Source organism: Lepisma saccharinum, chromosome 25, assembly GCF_977018435.1.
Source record: "Lepisma saccharinum chromosome 25, izLepSacc3.1, whole genome shotgun sequence".
NCBI classification, from domain to species: domain Eukaryota; kingdom Metazoa; phylum Arthropoda; class Insecta; order Zygentoma; family Lepismatidae; genus Lepisma; species Lepisma saccharinum.
This window is the reverse complement of record NC_139253.1, coordinates 43,369,214-43,394,746: the sequence shown is the minus strand read 5'-3', so window position 1 is coordinate 43,394,746 and position 25,533 is coordinate 43,369,214. Positions and strand designations below refer to the sequence as shown.

The following is a 25,533-nucleotide window of genomic DNA, read 5'->3' as shown; positions in this document are numbered from 1 at the left end:
TTTGGCATGCCATTGAATTACATACAATTATGGATTTGCATGTGAGGATTGACATATTGGCGTTGTCTCCCTCGTCCCAAATTAAAAATTCATACATTTGATTAACAACTCTCCTCCAAATAGGCTATGTGAATGTAATGAAGTGGTCGCGGGCTAGATATCCGGTGGAAGATCCCACTTTAAACTGTATGTCCAGTCCAGATTAGCCTTACTGTGCATAAAGTGTCGAACTCAAACGATCAATAAAATCAAAGTATGTGAAATAGTAGCAATTTAAATTATACATAGGTTAGATTCTTGGTGTGGGTGACGTCAAGTTAGAATTTCCCTGTTACTGTACCTGGATAAGCAAGTAAGAACTTCTCGTGCTTCATGACCTATCAGCATTTAATCGTTGCGATTACCCCAAGAGTTAGAAAAGCAGCATAAAATAACAAAATGGACAGAAGGGAGAACTTATTCATATTTTTATAGATTTTTAATTACGAATGTAAAATATTTAATCAAACAAAATACGATAGAAAGTAACACAGGATAAACTTTTTAAATGTATTAATAAATACCCTAAAAGTTTGGTATTTGTTTCATTGTCATTATAATTTAATAATTTCAATATTATAATTCCCAATGTGGCGCCTAATCACAATCCTGCCTATGGAGCCAAAATATCTAGCTACAGTACGGAGCTGTAAGGTAAACCCTCCCACGCGCTTTGCACCGTGTGATGAATGGCAGGTAGGATTCTGCACATTCTCGGTCTTGCCCATAGTGATTGCGACGTGATCAGCATCGCGTTCTGGCCACCCCCTCAGGGTGAAATAAAATAAAGATGAAGTCTCCAAGAAGAAGGCATTTTTAAGGGTACTTGGGGCTCCAGATAATATTTTTGGCTCCTTCTGCCTCCTGGAGCATTCACTGGCTACGAGAGGGCAGGTGTTTTGGATTCGAATCCTGTCCGAGACATCGACGTGTCATTGTGTTTGTCCCATCAGCTACAGTTCATCAGTTTCGTCGTGAATAAACTAAACACATTAAAAGTGACATTAAATATCCAAAGTAGAAGTAGTAGGAGATACGTGAGATAGCCCCCCTTGTAGCTTCCCTAATATTTTCACTCAAAAATTTAGTGTAGTGTGATCTTATCGCCGTTGTTAAGCAATATTATACTCTTTTTTAAAAAGAAGATGAAGCATTTTAAAGTCGATGAGAATTCCAAGTAAGTTACTTGAAGTAACGAAGGAGAGGAACCCCACTTCGTTAACTAACGAATTATTACCAACTGAACAAAGTCAAACATTGTGGGATAGGATATTTTCGTAAGACTGCAGAGGCTTCTTCTAGTCACAGTGTTTCATATGCTATCCAATATTTTAAAGCATGTATTTCGTTAGTTAGCGTGTGTGTAGTGTCAATGACTACACAATAATAATTTATTAAATATTTTAAATTTGTAATTAAAAATGTTTGAAAATATGAATAAGTTTTCCCTTGTGTCCATTTTGTTATTTTATGACTGTGGAAGTTTAGTTGAGAAGAGCCGTCAATTTTTGTTTAGATTCGGCTTTTCTTTACTGGGAGTAAGTATACGTTCCATTTACGCTCCAGAGGTATGACAAGCGTGTAATTAATTACTCCTAAACTTATTCTAAATGAAAGTCATACCCTTCTGGGTTGTAACAATATCATTGTTAAGTCAGTGGGGTTGTTACAATTCCAAAAGTGTCCCTAACTGTATTCTATAGCCCTACAGGAATGGGATTTTGGGCTATCTGGGCCCAACGTAGATACGCTTGTACCTATTAATACAAATTGTAAACATCCTTACATGTAAGATGGAATGCAGTTTTTCTCTCATCAAGGCTTTTTTGCCCTATCTAATGAGAGAGTGTGCCGCGCTTGATTATCCTCTTTGTTGCGATCGCGAATAACCTAAATAGGTCAGTAAAGAATATAAAAAGAAGGTACAGGATGACAGATTAGGCACTGGATAACACGAATGAGAATGTAACCTTGTAGAAATAATAATAACTTCAATGATTCGTTCCCGCCCGGTACTCCACAATTCTGAGGGCCTCCCCGATGGTGCAGTGGTAGCGTCGTCGCCCGGTGGAGGCGCATAGTGGTTCGTATCCCATTTTAAACTGTAGGTCCAGTCCCGATTAGCCTTACTGTGCATAAAGTGGACTTAAAACACGAATTCAATCAATCAATCAATCCACAATTCTGAGTGCGCTGTAACTACTTCACCTCACAGAGAAAACACAGCAGAGTAGTTAATTTTTTCAAAGTCTAGTCTTATGTATAATTATTATTATAGTTAATCTATCCTTGTTATTAGTATTAACCTGTTTAGTTACTTAGTTATAAAATCTTAGCTTCTGAACAGTATGTAGTTTTGCACATGGTATTCTCACAACCAGGGTGACTACGGCAAAACAGTCTTGTGAAATGTTGAAACTCTTCATTGATTTCAGCAGTAACCCAAGAACTTACAACTTCTAACACCAGGTGTCAGGCGTTTAGCTCCAGCTTATGCAGCTGAGAGATATACAGTTCCGATTGTGAAAATTTGTATTGATAATACTCTAAATCTTAGTTATATATGTTACAAGTTGGTGTTTATATAGTGATATCTGGCTGTTGACTTATCGCAGGTAAGTCCTGTGTTTTCATTAAATCCTCTAAAGCTTTTCAAAAGGTGTATCGTAGGAGTGCTGCATGCTTGTCGTAGTGTGATTGCAGTTGCTGCAGCGGTACGTAAATTCGCGGTAAATTATTAAGCTGCAGAATTCAAACAGCTGATCTGTCAAATTATTTGTGGACTTGTTTATAGTAGACATGCGTTTTCTACACAAGTACTAACGAGTCCTTTTTTAAGGTGATGCTTTAAACTATTACACATGTGATGTGTTGGGAGTGGTATGTTAGGCAATACCGTTTGACGTTTACAAAACAGAATTCCAGCTATAATTTATTATTATTGCATGCATACGTTTTTCGTAATAAATCTCCATGTAGATATGGAGTGCACATATATGCTTATAATTTTATAAATTAACATAATTGGACCTCTTTATGCGTAATATGTTACAGTAACATAGGAAATTCGTATTGAAAGTGAATAATACCTCTAATAGGCGATAAAGCACTACACGCGATGTTCGTATTTCGTGTATTAACCAGTATTTTTTTGAATGTTCGTGCCCCACAAATATATATTTTCTTGGAGCTGTCTTCTTTAATGTATGTTTAAAGCAAGATTTGAAAATTTGGATTTCGATAAATTGCAATGATATTTAATTTGGGCAGTGCAAATACAGGATATCTGTTCGTTACAGTATAAACAGATTTCAACATCTATGTGTAATTGGTTAAATTAGTGTATGTTGGATTAGCTATTAATTTAATCTTCATATACGTGATAAATCTAACAATAAATTTACAAAACCCGAAAGAAGCTTATGAACCAACTAAATGGAATTAAATTTGCTATTGTCGAATATTGTTATTTTGTACATTGTCCAAGGTAAATAGCGATGTTTTTCTTGGACAGTGAATGTGTAGTTGTGATATATTTTTAATGCCTTTTTCCGTTATAACTGTTTCATCTCAAAGTGAAATTTTAACTTCGGTTTAATGAAATGACATGTATTCAAACTTCTATCTAATTTTCTTTGTTTTAAATTTATAATTTACCTGTGCATAAAGTACAGCTGTAAAACAACCTGATTATTGGGCTTATTTTGATAGTTAAGAAAATACTTTTTTTAATACCTGATATTTGTATAATAATATTTTTTTGTGTTCTGGGTTGAGTATTGATGTTGCTAATCTTTTTCTTGAAGGGGGTGAGAGGAGATATGCATTTCAAACGGTATAACTGATGTTTGTATAATACAGGGAAATTACAGATCTTTTTTCACAAAAAAGGTACAGGGAATCTAATTTAAAAATAATTTTCCCCTTATTTATAAAAATACAAAGCATTGAATCTTGTTCATAACAAACAAATGTGTTCAAGATTAATCTTCTAAAAGATTTTTTACATATTTGTAAAACACACATGACACAACTACATGTTCTTTGTTTTTTTTTTGTTTTTTTTACCTTTTTCATTCTTCACTGTGAGTGTTCACAGCTAAGTACTTTTAATGATGAAAATATGTTGTGGGTGGACGATGGCCATTGCCATGATTTTCAAATAGACTAAATTACAAATAACATTGTCCAAAAATTTTCGTTACAAATTTTCCACTCTGTAGGAGCAAATAGCAATATTACAAGAAAAAAGGTATTGTAATGCAGTTCCGGAGCATTCCAGCCCCTCCAAAAAACTACCTGCAGGTTAGTTTTTTTTTAAAAAAAAGAATCAGAATAAAGATACAAGTGCTATAAAAAATATATTATATTGATAATATACCAATTAACTGCATTATGATCCAGTTAGCAATTTGGTATTTTTAAAACATGCAGGTGTGTCTTTCAACTTATATTTAATTTCTGTAGTTATAAACAGGGTAACACTTTACTATACCGGAGACGGATTTCTTCAAATTTACAAGAGAAAGTACTCGCGCAAATGATTTTCTGTAGCGTTGTTGATGTTCGGGAATGTAGTTTTGATCCATTTTAATGCGAATGCATGTGGTTTTCTACGAAAATCTATTTCCGACGCGCTATTGCTGCTGCCGCCATTTGCTTTCTGCACGAGAGCACAATACGTGCTATTGCTGCTGCTACAAGATGACATGTCGAGGATATGTCGCGAAGTTGTTGCCGGTGTGGAAAATGCTGTGGAATTTGTAATTCCAATGTTGTCCGTATATGCTAAATTGATCGAAAGGAGTGTTAATGGAACCTAACCTAACAGACCTAACCTAGTAGGCATACCTTGTCTCCGTGATGTTTTGTGGGGCTATCGTGAATTTTTGGGCTAACGTCAATGGTTTTTGGGGCTACCCGTGGATGGTTTGTGGGAAATAAGGAGCAACAGTAAGTACTCGTTAATGTAAGAAATATACATTATTTTCGTTAGAAATTCATTATTTCATCTAAAGAAATGTTCCGCAATGCAGAATAGTACGTTAGCAATGTAAAAAATTGTGAAATAAATCATTGATAGGTGTCTCCGGTATAGTAAAGTAGTACCATAAACAGTGGTGGTGATTGGGTGCCAAAACTGAGGGGTGCAAGGAAAGTCTACTTCCTCTTGGTAGACAAGGCTTAGCATTAAGAGGTCATAGTGCAGGGGCAAAAAGTAGGGGGCAGCTGACCTCTTAATCGCTGCCACAGGTTATAAATTAACACTTCTTTAACACATTTCTGTTAATTTATATTTCTCAAGAAATCACATACTTCATAAAACATAGCAACTCAGCTTCTAAGCTCGCAATAAAAACATGTGATTTCTTTGTGCTATGTTTTGTATTTCTGGTAGACTTTTCCTCAGAATTCAAAATGGAATTCCCTAAGTTCCCTAAGGGGAACAAGGATATTGTATTCATAAAGAAAAGTGATAAAAGATACTGTTAAAAAAACAACAACATGGAAATCCCATATTCACTTTTCAAAATTCTATGTGCTTACAGCTTCTTGTATATGGTTAAAATATATTCATATTCATGTTGGTAAATTCACAACACAAACACCAAAACTCGCTCACTTCATCTTGTACTCTACCCATAACTGCAAAATACCCCACAAACTTCACAGGTAGAAATCAAAGATCAATCTCAAGAGCCCTGAAACTAATAGTGATACCTACCTTGCTGCTCTTAAAATTTGTGTTGTGTGCAAATCTCAGAAGGTATCTTATTTCTCTTCTGTGATCTGCAAACAACAGAGATTTCCTACATGTGAAGGGAGTGGATTTTGTGATTTGCTCCTTTATCTCCAAATTATATCAAAAAAGAACTACCAGCTTTTTAAAATTTATTTGTATGACAACTCACATTTAAGTATGGAAGAGATAGACATCAGGCAAACTGCTTCTCTAAAAATTGCTAACACTTGCCAATGCCATGGAACTGCTGAATTTCAATGTAATTGACACATTTTACAAAATGTGAAACAAGTATTTGCTTTAAAGTTTATCTGTGTAGAATTTGGAACGACCACAACCATTGATTCAAAAAATAACATGGTTTTTCAGCTTGTGTTCACATGTATGTTTTCTTCTAGCACTGTGTTCACGTGCCTTTGGCTATTTTTGGTCACTGAAATGCTCTGGAAGGCTGGTAACGTTGCGACTTGTATTTCTATTGATTTTTTTTTTTTTAGTTTTTGTTTTAAGTCCACTTTATGCACGACAAGGATAATCGGGACTGGACCTACAGTTTAAACAGTGATCCGAAGAAACATGTGCCTCTACCGAGTATCAAACCTGGAACTCCTTGTATACAAGGCGACGGTATTTCTGTTGATTTTTCAGTCTTCACTATGCATTTCTTCAGTGCTTTGGTTTCTCGTATAATGGTTGGTGCTTCCAACTAATCTGCCGAGAGGGTTTGCGACTGGAAAATTTCAGGAAATCTAGTGCAGAAGAATATTTTCATAGCAATGCTGTATTTTATGTTTAATTAGTGAAAAACTTTGGTACTGATAATTATGAAAAACTGAAATTATTTGTTATTGTTTTTTTTATCTATTGTGTATATTTGTGTACCGTTTTAATCAAGAGAAGGCTTAATTAAGTTATCTTCATGCTGAGAGTAGAGAACCTAATTAGATACGACATAGATAGTTATTATTCGTTTTTTCTTGTATTAATCTTTAATAGAGCCTTAATTTTGCTCTGAATGCTTATTTTGTTCCTATGAACAGCTTTTTAGGCAGATGTATGTTTCCAGTCAATCTGTTGTCTAAAAGTGCCTATTTTGATTCTTACTAGCTAGAAGTGTCTAAATGTTTAAAACGAGAGACAAAATAAGGCTTTAAGTATGTTTCGGTGTCCTGTCTAGCCCCCTTGACAGCTAGAACTTACCATAAAACTTCAGTTAACATGAGAGTAAAGTGTGATCCTTGAAGCCTTCTTCAGTGTTCATAGTATTTGAGTGAGAGACAAAAAGTTGATCATCCGAACCATCACTGCTTCTTACTCTTACTCTTCAATCAGTTAAGGATTTCAGGCTGGAAGATAAGAATAGAATTGAACAATAAGAATTGCAGTTGCTTATTGTTATGGATATTTCAACAGGGTGCAGTATACTAATTTAGATTTTACAGGGGAGTGGCCAGTCATCATTTAGCCTTACGCTGAGAGATGATTTATTGTTAATTTAAAACAAATGGGGAAGGAGTGATTGCTCCTTTGATTTGTCCATGGTTAATTGTGAAGGCTTCCTTCATACACAACATTTAACTTACGGCAAAGGAACTTATCATTCAATGTTTACAGAGGATTGTAAGATAGCTAAAAACATTTCTTGAACATGATATTTGAATTAGTGATTATATACTTGCAGGACATTATCTTTCACATAGTGCTTTATTGGGTTTATGTCGGGGTTGGCCTCAGTCAACTTGTCCGCATGCAGATTCTTCAGAAAGAACCACTAAAAATCTCTGTATGCCCCTGCTCCCACCCACAAGAAATTTTCACCTCGTCAAGTTCAAAATTGTAAGAGACAGTGAATAATGAGTAATTTTTTTTAATATAATGCTTAGCCAAATTTATAATACTTACCATAAAGACTGAAGGTGGATGTTATTCAGGAAGTTATGTTAGTAAAGTAGTGGTAAATAGGATTTTTGGTAAAAGAAATGGTTCATACCAATTTTATCCTCAGGCAGGCAAATTGGGACTGAACCTACATTTTAAAGTGGGATACAGACCCAAGTCACCTTAATGACAAAGCAATACAGTTGACTGTATGCTATTGGATAGGTGAATGCTTTTGGTGGATTGTAATAATTATTTGTTTGTCGGAATGAATGGAGGGATGTGTATGTGACCATAATTTCCCAAAATGGGTGAATTAGAAAATATATTAAATGTGGTAGTCATCGGAACAGCTGTGGAAATGTGAAGAAATTGGAGGGAAACTTGGTGTGAATAAAAATTATTTTGTTGTCAGTGATTTTTTATTATCACATGCAGGATCATAATAACTAATGCAAGGTAGTTAATAGAGGGGGCTCAAAATGGAAGGGAGAAGATGCAGTGTTTTAGAATCATCTCTCACACTGTTTTTGCAGACCTTGGTCCTCAAAGTGCTATTGCCCCACTGAGTTTAGTTTTAATTTAGAATTTATAATGGCAAACAGCTTGAAGATTTCAGATGGGACCAGTGATGATGATGGGAGGGGTGGGGGCTAGGGCCAGCTGACCATAGATCAATCAATTTCCCTTACTGCCCCCACCCCTCAAGAATCAAGAAAAAACTAGTAACTATTCATCCCCAATATGCCTTTTTAAAATTTTTATTTATGAGTACATTAAATGTGACTGCTGCCTCCAAGCTACCTTGAGCCTGTTCCCCCACCCCTCCCCAGTGTTCTTTACTAGGCCGCTACACAATTAAACGGTTAAACTTTTTCTCCAAGTACCGCTGTTGAAATAACTTGTCAACTTTAATTATGCTTGGTTATTTCTTAAGTTTTCAATTTGATGAGTTTATTTGAAAGGGAGGGGGTGAAATTAGACCTGTTATATGTTGGACATGTTTTAAATTGTCTTAAGAAAACAAGTAACATGGACCAAAGATGGGATGGGGTCTTTTTTGGACAATTAGTAGCAAGTTTAGTTGCCTTTCAACAATTAGACAAATCAGATTTGATATTAATGAGATATTTAGTGATCCTTGCAGGAGTATGGTCTCAATAATCAAATAGTTGGCATGATGAGCTGCTAATACTCAGTTCAAGTATTGAATTGTTGATTAAATATCTTCTATCTACAAAACATCCAAAGGAATACATGAAAAACACATTCAGCATATTTTAATAGTCACGATTGGCAATAAATATTTTCATAGTAGAGCAAACTATGAGCAGGTTACCAACAATAAAGGTTCGAATCCGGTGGAGGTACATAGTGGTTCGGATCCCACTTTAAACTGTAGGTCCAGTCCCGATTAGCCTTACTGTGCATAAAGTGGACTTAAAACACCAATCGAGACCAACAATAAATACATAAGCAAGCGAGAGATTGTGAGTTACGGTGATCCAATCGTTAGTGTCTCTCCATAGTGGGTAAAAGTGGCTCTGCAGCTCACCCAGCTTCTAATCAATGGGTTGCTAATGGCATGTGCTAATGCTAGCACGATTTAATGGGCTGGGGTAGCAAGTGAAATATTTTCTTCACAATCCTATATTTTGTTACAAAAATATTACCACAGTTATGAAAAGTAGATGACACAAAAATATTACATGATTGAGAGCTAAACAATCCAAGTAATAGATTTTTTATAGACATATTTAAAACATTTATTAACAAGAATAATATAAATAAATAAATGGGAAAGAATCAAATTTAAAAAGTATTTGTGCCATTTAGTTAGTTTCTGCAATTAACATTTTCCCTGCTATTAATCAAGCACTTTTCCTTCTCAAATGAGCAACCCATTGCTTGTTTTGAATACTTGATCTGTTTATAAGCCATAAACGTGGGAAAATAGAATGAAAATGTTAAACCTTTAAAGATAAAATTAACAGAGCACAACAAAATTTCAATGTACAGGTAGGTTACTGTACACAAGGAGGATGTCATTCCATTAAAATAATTTCTAACATACCATGTGTTAAAAATTCTAGTCATTTTTTGGGTTTTATCAGGAAAAAAAGTGGAAACCTACTTTGCTTTTGAAAACAAAAAAGTAGCCAACCCTGTTTTACGTGCCCGAATTAGCTCCTGTGCATAAGTGGACTTTAATATTATTTAATTTGCATGTCAATAATCTCTGCAGCTCCTCAAATTGCTGCATTGAAATGTGCCTAATAGCTTCTTGTAGAATTGAGAATTTGTATTTATTTAAAAAATCTATATTTAATATTTAGTGTACCTATAACTTCTATTATTTGAGTGCGGTGGAACAGAGATGTATAAAAATATGTTTTAAGAACTTGACCAAAAGTCCAGTCGAGCCGTAATGCCTGTTATACTTTTTTATTTTTAGTGTATATTTTTTGCATGCCAATTTGAGCAGTTTTTAGTGCTAAAAATTCATGCACTAATCAATAATGCTGAATATGCAGCTAATTTGATCCAGATGTAAGACCATTTCTTTTTTTTTATATATGATGACAGGTACTAATAACAATAAAATATACTGGTTTAGTCATTACTATTATCTATTTTGAATGTGAATATACAATCAATGTACAAATTTTTACAATTTTTGTTATTAAGCACTATTTATATTTTTTGCTGTTGTGTGTGTGTGTGTCATTGTTTGAAATTAGAAGTCATGAGTTGGAAAATAGGACTAGAATTTTTGGTTTGGCACCTGTGTAGATTTTTCAAGTTGCCACTTGTGGTGACTAGATTCTGTGCTCTTGACGACTGGATGCTGGCTGCATTTGACGGACAGAGCAGTTCATTAATTTCTTACTCTTTGATGTTTTACCTGGAGTCATAAATGACCCTTTAACCACCCTCATCTGCTCTCCTCATGTATTTGATGCAAGAAAGGTGGAAGAGCAGAGGTATTCCAGAAACCTACTTTCCTGTTGGGTGAAAGACCAAAGTAAATCCACCAATATGGTGGAAAACTGAAAATTCCATGTTACCATGAAAAAGTACTTTTCTTGTTTGTTTAATGTTCAGTATCCCTAGTTTTCAGTAAAATAAGAAAGAGGTCTACATTGTTTTTTGTCTCTCTGTTTTGAAAATCTCCCAACTCTCACATAAATATATAAGAATGTTTCTGATAATGCAAAAATTATACATAGGGACCTATATTTTGTTTGTAAATGCTGCAACACAAAAAACGTTAATTGGTGTAACAAATTGGTGTACAGTTAAGTTTTGTGTTGAATTTATGATCAAAATGAATTGATGATTTGTCTGGGGGATGTGTTAATGATAGTCCGGTAGTGGTGATCTGGTTACACAGCCTGTTGTGGAACTTGATAGCTGAATGTCATTTTAAATATTTTATTTTTATCGACTTAATCAGGTTTCTTTTGCATAAGTGTGTGTGTGTGTTATGAAACACAACCCACCACTCTCAATTTTTTTCTTGCATGCAGGAATTAAGTAAATTGTCTTTTTGTTAAGATAGATACTTTGCTTCCACAGCTATTTTGCCTTTAAAATCTTGCCTTTGTATAATTGTATACTCAGAACAGTGGTACTAAACTGATATATCAACTATTGCGCACATTTTTAGATCTTGTCTTACTACAAGTAGTAGGAAATATGAATTATTCATAATTTCCAACATATTGAAACAAAATTCTTGATGCATCTTTCTAGTGTTAAATTTATCCTTTATCTTCCTTTATAAGATAGTGTGGAACACAGTATTCAACTGCTCAGTCAGTCTGCATGTGGCAGACATTTCTTTTGGATATGCTTGGTATATTTTTGTAAAAATTATGTTCAATTTTACTACAGATATTAACTTGTTTAAACTTGGCTTAACAAACTTACATATCTGTGGTGCTAATTTGTAAGATCAGTGAATGTCTTTTGATTTGAAACTCATTAGTAATAATAATTATACATCTCTACCCCTTTCAAGAGTACCATACTTGTGTTAAGAGGCATGGTTAAGGCATGGAATGTCTATTACCCTACAGTCTCAATAGAATTAAGGTCTGCAGTTCGCAAAACTAGCAAAACAATTTAAGTCCTTTGATTTATTTTACATGGCTAATCTTAAATGGGTTTAAGATAATTAACAGAAAGGAGAAAAATAATAAACCATTCATGATGGTGTATCTACCTCCATGTTTATGCTTGTTTACAGTGTAGCATTTGACAAATTTCCTACGGAGGGAAAATTTCAGTAACTTTTCTTAAGGTTTAGGATATTATATAAATTGCACATATATCCGCCACAGTCTACCAAGATACCCGGTGGAGGTACATAGTGGTTCGGATCCCACTTTAAACTGTAGGTCCAGTCCCGATTAGCCTTACTGTGCATAAAGTGGACTTAAAACACGAATTCAATCAATCAATCCGCAATTCTGAGTGCGCTGTAACTACTTCACGTCACAGAGAAAACACAGCAGAGCAGTTTATTTTTTTCAAAGTCTAGTCTTATGTATATTTATTATTATAGTTAATCTATCCTTGTTATTAGTATTAACCTGTTTAGTTACTTAGTTATAAAATCTTAGCTTCTGAACAGTATGTAGTTTTGCACATGGTATTCTCACAACCAGGGTGACTACGGCAAAACAGTCTTCTTAAATGTTGAAACTCTTCATTGATTTCAGCAGTAACCCAAGAACAGTCTACCAAGAATTAAGAACCCATCACATCTCCCTTCAAATACCACCCGGCTTGTTTAATTAGAACCCTTGAAAATGGAACCTGGTTCAACTGTAATGCCCTACTAGTGTCAGAAGTATTGCATTTGTATTTTATGCCGTTTTCCCTCTCTTTCAATTACATATGACCATTTGGATTAACGATTACATATAATAGATGAAAGAATGACGTGGCTTCGAATATTTATTAAATGCCTTGGGGGAGTTCACCTGCATGCAGTATGTCTGTTTTGGGAGTAAGACTAATTGTTGTTTTGTGTGTGTGTATCTGTACATTTTTTTTAAAAGTCAGATTGGATTTTTGTGTCTTGTGTATTCTACAGTTTTCATCTCGTGCCATCATTGTTATAATAATCATCACCCAAAGAGAATTTAATAATTTCCGAGTTATGGATTTATGCCATACAGAAAATGTTATTTTGGATTGTTATGGTTGGGGTTGTAATGCAAGCGTGATTATCTCTGTTTTGTGAAGATGGATTCAAACGTATTTATTCTCTTCCCAATAATTAAGAATTGAGCAGCAGAGAATTACCAGGATCCCATGAAATGGCTCGAAAGTGGTATTTGGTCACAATCCCATTGTAATTCTCCAAACATTTAAAAATCGTCCCTATAGCTGGTAACCTTGCCTTATTTAACTAATAGTTTTCTTTGACCTTTCAATGCAACTACAGTACTGCTCATGCTATGAATTTTTGTATATAAGTTTTTTAGACACCAAGCCTACCTTGGTATCAGCAGTAAAGTAATTCTATTGAACAGTATAATAGTGATATTAATACCATTCTTAACCTAGCAATATTAATTAGAGCAATTTCTTACATGTGATGATGTTAGCCAGGGTAAAGCTACATTCAGTTGCAGTAAAGCGACGCTCAATAAAACTAATCAACACACACGCACACACACACACCGTTCCTTTTTCTTTGTTGCTGCTTTTGAAATGACTTTTCTAAAGCTGAAGGGACGACTTGTAAAAGGAACGGCTTCGGAAAAAAGAAATAAAAGTACCTTGAAACGAAAGCTACACCTTCTTGTCTAATTCAGTTTGATACCATTGAAATAGTATCCGCCTCAGATTTAATTTCAGGTCTCGTCTGCAGCTTACTCCAGGGAAGTTCCCGTTTGATTTGAACCCGACCCGTGTTTTTGGTCCGTGTCCGATCTTTGCTTCGCGCTGTTTTATGTTGGCGGCGGAGGGCGGAAGCGGACCACGCGCGCTGTTAACTAATTTTGGACAGACTTCAGTGGGAGCAACGGCCAGCTGGAGTAATGCCGCACTTTTCGGTTATCTACCGCAATTAACTGATCGTTTGGAGGTTTTGCTGTGTCTTGTCTTCTTTCTTAAAAAAAAAAAAAAAAAAAAAACTTAAGAAAGCTGGATGAATTGCTCTTATGCTATACGGCAAATATTCATTTTGTATTCCTTTAAACCTTAAAGTTGCGAGGTGACATATATGCAGTGTGGTATTTGCAAAACTTCCTGTGGAGGAAATTTCGGTAACTGCTTTTCAAGCATTGGGGTATTATATAAATACTCCCACCCCAGGTACAAAAAATTAGCGACCAGTGGAGGGGGTAGTTCCCTCAATTCCCCCTTCAATACAACCCCGCATACTACACTCTGTAAAAAAAATAGCATCACTTCATTATTTTTGGTCGTCAGCATTTCGCTCGTGAATTATCAGTTGTTTTATTGATTTAATTCGACTTGTCGATTTGTTTTCCTAACAATTATATAAAACACCATATCTGTACAATATATTTTTATTATTTAAGTCATAGTTACGTACATAATGCACTTGACAGAACTAATATCAAAATTATTGCAAATATAGCTTGTGGAACGTTTTCGCACAAAGACAATTTTTACAAGTAAAAAGATTGAACAAAGGTTTTAAATGCATCATGATATGTTAATTTGAAATGATAGTAAGTAAATACATTGACTAGTACTTAGTGTGGCCACCCCTGGCCTTCCTAAGTGCTTCCAACCTTCGAGGCATGCTATGAATGAGATTTTGACAATATTCGACCTCAATTTCATTCCAAACATGTACAATTGCTGCCATAAGTTCCTCTTTTGACCTGTACGTCTGATTACCAAGTTTTTTGCACATCATAGCCCACAGGTTTTCTATAGGATTCATGTCTGGAGAGTTGGGCAGCCACCAAAGTCTTTCAATATTCATATCATGAAACCAGTTATTCACCACCTGAGCACGGTGACAGTTTGCATTATCGTCTTGAAAAATAAAGTAGTCCAAATTCTGTCCAGAAAAATTCATCTCCTGCAGTTTGTAGAACTTTCCGATTCAGGATTTCCAGATATTGATCAGCCTTAACGGTCCATGTGCAAATATGCATCCTGACAATCCCTTTTGCAGAGAAACATGCCCAAATCATAACACTGCCACAAAACTTTTGAGTTTCTAAAATACAAGATTTTGCAAGTTCTTCTCCCTTCCGCATCCACAGTTTAACTGAGCTGTCATTCCCCAGCAATTTAAATCATTTTTCATCAGAAAATATCACATGTTCCCAATCTGTATCATTCCATGCGCCATAACGTGTGACAAACTCATGTCTAACTTTTGCATGTGCGTCAGTTAGTCTGGGTTTTTTATGTGGGACGTGTTTAGAAACACCCTGTTTCTTTAGTCGGGATACTACAGTAGCATGAGTAAGATTAATTCCCACCTTATTTTGTAGTTTATGTGCAATTTGGCGTGAACTCATTCCTCTGTTCTTCAGTGCCATGTCCTTTATCATACGATCCAGTCAAGGTGATGTCTTTTTCTTTCTGCCACAGTGACTTCTTAGTTATGATTTTCCATGTTCTTGTTACTTTTGCAGGCAGCGGCTAACTGTGGATTGATGCATTTGAAGTTGTCGACCAATTTCTCTCTGAGAATGACCATCCATATGCAAAACAAGAGCCATTCCTTGCTTACGTGGTGAAATGTCACACTTTCTGCCCATTTTTTCGAGAAAACACGCTCAAATACACTACACACCACCAGAACACTTCACAAATATGATAACGTATCCAAACTGTCAATAATGAACATGTAGTTGCAACATAAAACACGTCACAAGTTGCACTACTAACAATCGTTTTACAGATTCCTGACAATTGAGTACAAAGCCTTGCAGCAGTAACTGATTGCAACACCCTCTAGCGGACACTCCAAACACTAAATCAACAAAAGAATAACACCACACTACGCAGTGATACCAGACCAATACTTCAATCAATTGATTTCAAGTTGTGCAGGAAAGATGCATGCATGCGAAACTCAAAATTTTCAACATCCGTAATAAGAATACAGTGATGCTATTTTTTTTTTACAGAGTGTATTATGTCGTCGTGTGAGAACCAGAGGGAAGCAACTCCCAATTTATCAAATTTACAGGAGAGAAGAAATCATGTAATTCTTAGGAATGTATCAGACTCTTAAACAGAGTCAGTCAATTGGAGATACGTGACATCACCTTACTGCTAAGGATTAGAAGCGGAGATCAGATTAACAGAACCGTTAGCAATATTTGATCGATTCAAATGCTAACATGGGGGGGGGGGGGAGAGAAACTAGGTTTTGTAGACTGTACAGCAATAAGTAGTTGCGTTAATACATTCGAATATATCACATGGCTGAGAAGACTTGTCCATCCTTCACCCAGGTTTGGAAGAGATGATGCGAGTGAGACTGGACAACGGTGAAAAAGGAAAACATACAACCCACCTCGAGGCTCTGTCCGAAAGGTACAAAGTACAAACTTGAAGCAGAGCGTATAGAAGAAATTGTGTGCGCACTCCCTGAGTTGCCGTGGTCCACCGCCTAGATGGCAGTAGTGACGTGTGAGAGGACGCGGAAGATGCTCGCGTTACTTACATAACTAACTACATAAGAAAAAAATGCATGTTACTTGCGTTTGAAGAAAAGCTCAGCAGCTGGATAGTTTGGAGAATTTCCGAGATGATTTTGCTGTCTTCGAGGCACTTAATTCCTTTCTTATCTCCTTGGTGCGGAAGAAAAATCGACATTTCAGATAGTGAAATACGAGTTTAGGTAGCGTACGCAGCACATGATCTTCACAGCATCCTAATTGCGAAGTTTTTACAGCAATTATATTTAAATTGTCCAAACACTCAAAAAATATATCACCCCATAAACTATTAGCACATGATATTTTTTCTCTCTTCTTCCACTCGTAACAGCACATCATAAACACTTTTCGATGCATAGGTAAGGCATTTACAGCCGTCGCCCGAACCATAGTCTTGGATTAACGTAAGTGAAGCAGGTACATTAGTTGGTTCCCTATGCATTTAAATATATGTGGTGCATCTGAAAATGCCCAAAGCTTTCTACTAGTGTCAGCTGGATTGGGTATAGAGCACTTAAGATTGTTTCTGTTTCCGGAAATTCCTAAGCATTTCCATAACTTTTTGTTAGATTGGCTACCGTCAGATGTAAAACCAATAATTCTGACCCCTGCTTTTTCCAAATGTATGATTACCTGGATAAGTATTTTTGTGAGAATGTCACCAGGGGTGGCATTCCTGCTAGCATATACTGCTATGGGTTGAATCCAATTATACAGGAAAGGAACAAACATAAAAACTAGAGCATGATTTGCTAATTGATTCTTGCTTTCGTCTGGAGTAAGATTTCCCAAATCAACAAAGCCGTCTATTTTTAAGGAATTCGAGTTAAACTGAATTGCTTCCCTAAGTTTAACGTCATCAAAAATCAGCATTCCGCTACGCTCATTCTCATTCTTTTCACTAAAAAAAATGTGTTATAGCGTCGATGGCATGGGAATTTACGCCATAAGGACATTTAAGACCCTTCACCAATTTTCTCAAGTGAGCTTCAGAAGGCAAAGGTAGCAAATCATGATGCAAACAGTGTCTATACCCCTTGGGGGACTTAATTTTTAATAGAAGAGAATCCAGTATGAACTCAGAACTGTATCTCATTCCTGTCTTACTTTTCAGTTGGCATTTCTTTAAGATTGTATCAATTACAATTTTTTGATTTTTGCTAAGAGACGCGAACTGTTTTGACTGTGTGGCCGTTGTCTTTAATTTAGCATCTTTAACGCCTTTTTCAAGCAAATTTATTTTAGCCTGTGCGACCTTTAGTTTATTCTGCGTTCTAATTAAATAGCGTTTCTGATTCTTAAGTTTTTTCTTTAGCAATGCTATTGTATTGCTAGCATCCGCAGTGTGAAGCAAATCATCCTCTACTGATAAGCTTAATGATACATAGCGACGAGTACTTACTTCATTATCATCTGTGCGCAAGGATTGCCTTTTCATAGATTTTCGCTTCTTAACTGTCTTAGAGAGGTATTTGGGCAGATTAGGAAATATATAAGGAACTGCTTCTGGTTTTAATTTCCACCTTGTCGTGGAATTTCTACTGTATCGCCATCCACTATGAAAGAATCCATTTTCACTAAAAGGTCAGTGGAAAAATGAATATCACACACATAGCAATTATGACTTAGTTTTTAATCTTTTCTAGGGATGGCACTCTCCCATTTTGAGAGACCATTACTGTCTTTAGGTGGCCTAAAAAAATGTCTACTGCCTGAAGAACAGCGGTCATATCCAGATCTACAGCCGGGTACGAAACACTTAGGCATCTTGTAGTTTTCGCTCGCTGCTGTCTCAAACACAATAATAATGCGTTGAACACAACACAAACTAGCCGCAACGGATGAATCACAAATCTAACGACACTAAACTCAATAATGTAACAACGTTGTCATTAATAAAAGTACACAATGTTATTCTAGCACAACAAAACACAACGGTCTACGTAAAGCGCGGCCGCACTGCAAGCAGAAGACGCTCGCAAGCGAAGGTGCTGCCAGTGTTTCGGTGGGGCACCGCTCTACAGTATTCACTTGGCTTACGGGAAGAAAACGAAGTGCACACACTTTCTCTTCTATACGCTCTGCTTGAAGTATGGTCTTGGTGGAAGTGACGTCACCTAGTACAGTTCGAAAGCGCCAAGAACAGAAGCACGCAGTACAGATGGTTGGTGACTATAGAGCATCTCAACCTTAAAAGTCAGTATGGGTTAAATGGAGCGCGGCGTTGCCAGATCAACAAACGAAGGCGCATCGAGTCGCTGTTAATCGCTAATGATTCCGACAAATTTACTTCCTTAATATCGTATAGGAAATCTTCAAAATCTATGTATTTGATGTATTTTGGGGAAAAAAACTATAGTTACCTCAAGATTTGCATGCAAATGTTTATATTTCGACGTAACTATTTATTATTTTACATATGCATTATATGTGTAATACACAATAAATGCAAAAACAAACATTAAGATATATTTTTTACGGAAAATGAAGTAATAAAGTGTGCTCACGTACCTTTAAGCGTAACTACTGTCCTCGTCTGGTAATGACGTTACATCCTCCAAAACATCTTCTGTTTCTCTTGATGGACCCGGTTCCATTGTATTTTCTCGTTCTGGCATTATTCTGTTTCCCCATTCTTTTCGACTTCTTTTTTACCGGTGTTCTGAGAGTACCTTCGGTTACTTCCTTTCGTATTCTGTATATAAGACTTTCAGAACACTCCGTAACATCAGCCGTTGTCTTAATCGCCTTGCTGATATTCATTGACTTTAAAAAGTGATTTAGCACGCACATAACTATTATGCGTTCTTTACTTCAAAGTTTACCAATACTACGTCTTTTTCCAGCTTGCTTCTCTATCCATTATTAAACGAAATATGTAACTTACATGCAATCCACAATTATGACACAGCACACTCCATTTCCTACGAACCAGGGCACCTGCCAGCAACTGAATTGTAACCTCGGTGGCGCTCAATGAATTTGATACGCGAGACAGCCCTGCGTGAACAAACTACGATTGTGCAATAAATAAACGTACTGTGGGGGGTGACAATGTATTCTAAAAATAACTTCAAACAATGGTCAACACTTTTCTCGCTTGGTCTGCACGTGTATCGCGACAAACCGAAAAGTTTCTCGGTAACCAACTTTTTCGTGTTACGGTCTGATGATTTATACAAAATATCCAATGTAATTATATATATAACTCTCCTCGTAAGCAAATTAATACACTCAGGCGAAGAATATCATATCTACAAACACCATAGATCCCATAGAAAAAAAACTGGCGAAGTTGTTCAAGCGGTTTGATATTTATGGCTTTTGAAGTATTTACTGCAAAAAAATTAAGCGTTTTGCAAAATTTCATAATTATGGAAATTTCAGATCAAATTAATTTATGACAGGTTATATGATGCCGTCATTAAATAGAGCATAAACAACTCTACAGGACAATGATTTCACTGTTTGAAATTTATGACTTTTACAAGGTAACCAAAAAAGTTCTTGCCGTTTTTGACGTCCCATTAATCATGCGCTCACAGAGAGGAAACGAAATGACGCACGTGCCTGCCAAGCGATCGGGAGTTAGTCTGACCATCGACTCTCAGTAATACAGGCACGTTGCGCACACACAGCAGTCATAGCTCGTCCAGTGTCGAAGAGAAATGGAGGTATCGAAGCAGCTTGTTCGCGTGTGTTTGTTGTATGACTTTAAAGTGGGCCTGTCAGCTGCCTCATCAAGTCGCCGCATTTGCCAGGCATTTGGGGAGAATGCCGTGAACGAACTCACTGCCAGACATTGGTTCCAGAAATTCCGTTCGGGAGATGTGAGCCTTTCGGATGAACCTTGCAGTGAACGACCACATGTGTTGGATGACGAGGCCCTGAAAGCAGCCATCGAGGAGGACAGTGGTCTAACGTGTGATGAACTTGCAGAAAGGTTCCATGTTTCCGCTGAAACAGTCAGACTGCACCTGCATGGGATAGGGAAGTCATACAAGTTAAGCAAGTGGGTACCCCACAGATTGTCGGCAGCCAACAAGGAACAACGAGTGACAGCCTGTTTGTCCTTGCTCACTCGGCACCTGAACACACCCATATTTGATCGCTTGCTTACTGGTGACGAAAAGTTGGTCCTCCCAAGCGTACCAGACATTGGTTGTCGCCAGTTGACCCTGTTCCTCACACCTCAAGACCACCTCTGCACCCACGAAAGGTTATGCTATCTGTATGGTGGAATTGTCTGCAAGTCGTGCATTACGAGCTCCTTCCACCTGGTCAGACCATTACTGCTGACCTCTACTCTCAGCAGTTGCAAAGGGTGCACCGTGCATTGCGGCAGAAGGAGCCGGCATTGGTGAATCGCAAGGGTGTGCTGTTCCTGCACGACAATGCCAAGCCACATGTGGCAAAGAGGACCTGGGAGACCCTTCATCAACTTGGCTGGGAGACACTGTGCCATCCACCATATTCACCGGACCTTGCACCAACAGATTACCACCTGTTTCATTCCCTCGACAACCACCTCCGTGGGAGATCCTTCGCAAATGAGAGACCTGCGGAACGCACTCACGGATTTCTTTGCATCCAAGCCCGCCGAGTTTTATCACCAGGGTATTGTGCAGCTGCAGGAACGTTGACAAAAGGTGTTGGATGCTGATGGAGATTACTTCGAAACCTAAAGGTACGTACCGTCCACTGTATTGCTCTTTGTTTATCACTGCTCTAGAACGGCAAGAACATTTTTTTGGGTTACCTTGTACATTTTGTAAATTTTGTAACATCTGGCAACGCAGCGGTGGTAGAGAAGGACAGAGCTATTGGCAAATCTCATGTATTAGAGAGAGAGGGAAGTACTCCATTTACTTCCATACTGACTTTTAAGGTTGAGACGCTCTATAGGTCACGTGGTTTCCGCACTCGTTGTTCATTTGTTTAAAATCACGGAGGTAGAAAACGAGCAACACAGGTATACGTTATGGAAGTTGTTGGTTATAGTTCTTCTAATGTGTGGAAATGTATGTGTACGAGCATTTGAAAATGCTATGTGATTTCTATGGTGAAAAACAAGTGTTTAAATGGCGAGGAAAACAATGAGTACTCAGTTTTATCTACTGATCGTATTTGGCGCTGCAGTCGAAGTGCAATTCGAAAGACAACACTTCCAGTCCACGACTTGAAGACCGCACTCCAAGACCATACTCGGAGGATGCTCGCTTCAAGTACGGTCTTGCACCTTTCGGACACGGCCTATAGCTTACGGAGCAAATCCATCCAAGCTGAGCTGGACAGCGAAAAGAAGAGTGGTGCCACGTGGTTTGAGTGGTAGTAGCTGCAGACTCCATTTAGTAAGACTGGAAATCACATTCTTCGACCAGAAAAACTGTAAAAAGGGTCGGTTGTAAGGGTTGCCCAGATCACTCTTTACCCATCGAAGCTGGAAACCGACTATTTTGTGACACGAACAGTGAGGCTTGAACGTCCGAACCTTCATATCCGTGACACGTGCTACTGAAAGAGCGCCATTGAAACGAGTGCTATGTATGTCTGGATTTTGCATCTGTGAACAGCACTCGCTGGGTCCTTACGGCGATGCAAGTTTCATGGGCATTCGGTTTGACGGGAAGAGCGAAGACGTTCAGGCTATAACCGTGGATCGATTGGACCCAAGAGCTCGGGCACGTACTACTCGCTCCGTGACTGACACCATGGTCTTGGCCGGGTGTCCTTAAAGAGGTGCCAACGGCATGGTTCAAGTTTCTGTAACATGCCTGTCTGGTAGAATTTTCATTAGTGGTTTCTACTCAACTTTAGTATCATCTTAAACTTGGTTCTCTGTAGGGCAAAAACGTGGTGAATTGATTAATCATATCGGCATCGTAAGGTAGGTATTAAAATTGAAAGCACTGCATTGCACAGTGGAACAACAGTCCAAAATAGGGTCTCAAAAGCTGGGGATAATCCAAATATATTTTAAATGCCTACATTTTTAAATCGTGGCTGTTATTATTCTGTATTAGACAAATGGAGTTCGAGTTTTTGTGTTAAGTCCACTTTATGCACATTTAGGCTGATCGAGACTGAACTTACAGTTTAAAGTGGGATCCGAACCTCTATGTGCCTCCACTGGGTATCGAACCAGGGACACCTTGATTACATGGCAACGACTTTACACCACTGCGCCATCGGTGAGGCCCATTAGATCAATGAAGTTCGGAGTTTGTAAGTCCTCTTTATGCACAGACCTGGACCTGCTGTTTAAAGTGGGATCCATACCACTGTGTATCGAGCCCGGGATCCATTGATCACAAGGCGAGGATTACGTCATCGGGGAAGCTATTAGACGAATGTGATTGCACCTTTCATGTATGTCACCAAACCTCGCCGTCATCTTGATTTTTGCTTTTGATATTTAAATAGAAAGACGATCGTGTGATAACTCGAACTCAATCAAAATTTTCCAAAGAATCCACCTTAAATAAGTTTCCATATATCGTAATTTAATTACACCGTACTAACATTTATTTACACGAAAGCGCTACGAGAGATATTTATTATGTCAAAACTACAAAATAATCTTCATACAATACTAGTGCATCAATCAGAACCGACTAATATGTATATACAATCACTCGGTCTCGTTAGATGTAATGTTACTTTAAACACTTGCCAAATTCTCTAGCGTGGACAACGGAAGAAAGTTTATGAACACCCCGTGGCAAACAACGAGATTTGCATTCATTCTAGCACTCCATGCAGATGAAATTAGGGGATCAGAGAAAATTAGTGAATTGATGTTTCCAAGGTGAAACTGGGTTTGTTTGCCAGATAATACAATGTTGTTGGCAAATCTTCACGCAGAATAACCTCTCGAGGAATTGTATTGGTGATGACTAGGGGCGTTTTTTTTCATATTTGCATGATTTTTTTTCCTTAAGGAAAATTAATATGCTCTCAACGGATTTATCCATTTCACTTGATGTAGATTACTCTGGTAAAGTTTTATAGTGCATATTTTAGCTTACCGTGCATATATTGGGAGTAATTTTCATGTAATTGTTCGTTTCAAATTGGTCTGCTTCATTTTCCCGTTTTTTTTTGGTGTCAGCATTAAAGAATAGCCTACTTCGTCTGGTCATGGACACTAGTTGGGTCAAGGACATTCCAAAACTCATAGCACTGCAGGTGGTCTGGTTGCGAAGATAGAGAAAGCCAACCCTTTCACCAACCAATGATGAACCAGAGATGTGAGTCACATCTCCAAATTCCAGCAACAGCACTGGGGTCGCGTTATTTGAGGATTATCTGTTAATGTGACATCTCGATAAATCTGTGAGCGTGTGTGTGTGTGTGTGTGTGTGTGTGATGTGGAAGTGACAATAAATGCGGAAGGAGAGAAGCAGTAACAGCATATTGCTCCAACAGCGGGTAGAAGGCAACGATGCGTCTACCACTGCCGGCAGGGTTATTGATTGTCAAGTATGCTCTAAACATGTAATACATTAATTAAGGTATTTAGAGTAGTTTCTGGCTGCTTAAATGAAAATTTGCCGAAATGCAAATTTACCATGCTCAAACTGAGCTTTCATTTTTGGTAACAGAAAACATTTTTGCCTGCGTAGGCCTGGACACTGTGATTTTTAAACTTACGTTAATTTTTGCGGACAATGATGCTGTCATTTTGTTATTTGAGTACAAAATAATAAGACAGTAGACATTAAGGGAATGATGGTCAGATGATTATGATATGCACTGTGAGCGTATTAATTCTTAAATTAGACATAATTAAAATACAATAACTTTTTGCTATTATGTCTGTCGATAGATTGCAGCTAAATATTCAAACAACATACTGGTGAGGATTACACATGATTTTTGAGTGATTTTCTTCACGAAAGTGGTAGTGATTTGAAATGCTAATTTTACTATTAAAGTAATTGGAAGGAGAAAGATGGCAGTCCTATAGAGACTGAGACAGCGTCTGTGGGGTTTGTGTACTTACTATATTTAATGCCGTTTTTGTAAGGGGGTATAACACGGTTTTGATAAGAAAAATTGTCACAATTATATCTCGTATATAACCTGCAGCACAATTTATGTTAGAAACGTTATGCTTTTCTTATTCTTTGGTCTATCGTTGTGCATTATTTTCCATTAAATCTCACGCGACAAATAGCGTATGTTCAACTCCCATGTTACGATAGGTGCGAACTTAAGATTCATACCGCGGACGGTTTGCTGCCTGAGTTCAATATCTGCCTATAATACATTTATCCCCCTGCGAGGGTTAAGGTGATGGATTCACATTCGGAGTGTTTGCAGGTTGAATTCCCGCATTAGGCCATCCAGATCATTGTGTTATGTCTGTAGTTGTATCATGTGCAATTTATAGTCTATGTCACAGTTATATGGGTGTGGAAGGATACCAAAAAAACCATGCTTGCCATCTCAAAGTGGTAGTAGCTAATAGAAATGGCGGCCAATCCAAGATGTCGGATGTTGACATTTGAGAAAATGAGTATATCTCTGAAACCAACGTCCCGATTTCATCGAACTTTCTTTCAAATGAAAGCTTAATTCATGTTCTATATTTAATGTTGTCTTTAGTTTTTCGATAGGAGCAACCGTTAAGTAGTTAATCACGGATTAGTAAAAAAATCGTATTTTTTACTATTAATTTTATATTTATCATTAATTTATTAATAATCTAGGCATCTGAGAAGAAAATGTTCCAAACAAACAGTGTAGCGTAAACGCTTATCTTTAATTTGACATATCACACTTGTTGGTATTCACCTTAGAATTCATATAAAACAAATGAATTCTGTATTGTGTGCATCGAATTCTTCTAGCAGCATGTGTCCTTAGTCCTATTTAATTACACGTATTATAAGTGATTGATTTAGTGTTTTAAGTCTACCTTTATGCACAGTAAGGCTTAATAATAATTGATATTAGTATTGTTATTGTTATTATTATTATTATTAATAATAATAATAGTTGTTTTTGTTGTAGTATTAACTAGACATTAATTTTGTTTAATTGTTACCGATGTTCATGGGAGAATGTTATTGATTGATTAAAATTAAAATTTTGTATGCGTCAGCACTTGGGCTATTTTCACCCATCATATTATATGAGGCCAAGCCCCTTACAGTGTATAAAAAATCACCATCCGTGTCTCTAAAATCTCCT

General features: G+C 37.1%; 1 protein-coding gene across 3 annotated transcripts in view; it reads left to right on the top strand.

The window, feature by feature from the left end:
• Positions 1 to 2,540: 2,540 nt before the first annotated feature.
• Positions 2,541 to 25,533, top strand: part of LOC145978872 (uncharacterized protein CG43867) — a 936,647-nt gene continuing 913,654 nt past the window's right edge. For all 3 annotated transcript variants that reach the window (XM_083111771.1, XM_083111770.1, XM_083111768.1), the window contains exon 1: positions 2,541 to 2,654. The gene's annotated coding sequence lies outside the window, so the exon portion shown is untranslated. The remainder of the gene's footprint in view (positions 2,655 to 25,533) is intronic.